Below are 1606 nucleotides of genomic sequence, written 5' to 3'. Positions count from 1 at the left end.
GTGAGGGGTGGGGTGGGGTGGGGTGGGGGAAGGAATCTGCCTTTATTGTATGACGTTAATCGGGCATCAGGCGAAAGAATTGTGACGTAATTAGGTTGTAGTTACGGTTCCAGACACACTCGTTACACACAGAATGCACCGCCACAATAGCCCGGTAGGCTTGAAGAGAAGCAGATACTAATCTGAGGTTTAGTTCTGTATCCGCGGCCTCATCAACATGTCAAACTTTCATGCACGCTTCACCACGTGCACTTTATACGGAAGCCTGTTTGTGCCACATCTCGGTCTTAACATCTCCTTTGACGATAGGAACATCTTCGTCAATGCTGCTTACCTTCTTGTTGCATATGATATTAGAAACAGAGTAAGCAAGCACTATCTTGTATATATTTTCACTAGTAATGGACAATAATTCCCGGTCGATTTTATTCAACCCCTGGCATAATTCACGATGACTACTTTGTGTAATTTTCAACCATCATGTGCTTTTCTGGGGCACTATCGGAACACGTCTTCACATAAACGTGTCGAAATGTATGCAAATTAATCTTATCAAAAACGAAATGATTTCAGTCGTAAATATACATGAACAAAATGATATACGACCGAAATGCTATAAAAGATATTAATTTTATCAAACAAAATTATGATGTATTTATAAACTGTATCCAACGTTTTTTTTCACAATCACGTCCAGCTAAACGGCCGTAACAATATCACGGACTCGTGTCACCATACACGACAGATGGAGATGGAAATGTATGTACATATTAGAATAAAAAAAACATGGTTCCACAGTAAAACAGCTTAGACAATGACGCTAATGCGCATCCATACAGTTGGGATATTACCTATCACGCTCTATAAACATACAGGTAGTAAAGAAGAAGGTCCCTCGGTGAGACAGTTTCAAAACAGCTGATTCAAGACCTAGCTCCTCCTGAAGCAAACTATCAGGGCGAATCGTTTCAACAAAATTCATCTGCTATTTCAGGCTGATAAATTACACCCTGCATTGAAATCTTCCACTCATCAAAACTCATTCACGTCGCGCATTATGACGGCGTTTTTACTATGAGATTGCTAGAACCATATCGCTACTGCTTCACTTATGTCGCTGTTGTAACATTGAAACTTTGACGGTGTTTTGGTAAAGTCACAACTGAATGACATTGCTGCTGTGTTGTTTGTCTGTTTTGTTTGTTTTTTTCCTTGTTGTTGTTTTGTTTTACTTGGGCCGAGGTGTATGTTTTTGGCTGTTATTGCTTTGATTTTTATTGAACCTTTTATTCATCCCCAGGTACACACATGTACAAACACAGAATATGCATTTACACATTTATATAGCTATAACAGTTATGCATATTCTCTCTCTCTCTCTCTCTCTCTCTCTCTCTCTCTCTCTCTCTCTCTCTCTCTCTCTCTCTCTGTCTGTCTCTCATATCAGTCTAGCATGAGCAACGGAGGCATCTATTTTCAGTGGAAGCAGTTGAAAATAAATAAATAAATAAATAAATAAATAAATAAATAAATAAATAAATAAATAAATAAATAAATAACTTTTACTTATATACGTAAATGGAAGCAGTTTGGCATGTAGGGAAAG

This window comes from Haliotis asinina, chromosome 13 (assembly GCF_037392515.1).
Source record: "Haliotis asinina isolate JCU_RB_2024 chromosome 13, JCU_Hal_asi_v2, whole genome shotgun sequence".
In the NCBI taxonomy this organism is placed as follows: Eukaryota; Metazoa; Mollusca; class Gastropoda; order Lepetellida; family Haliotidae; genus Haliotis; species Haliotis asinina.
Note: the sequence above shows the minus strand (reverse complement) of the source record.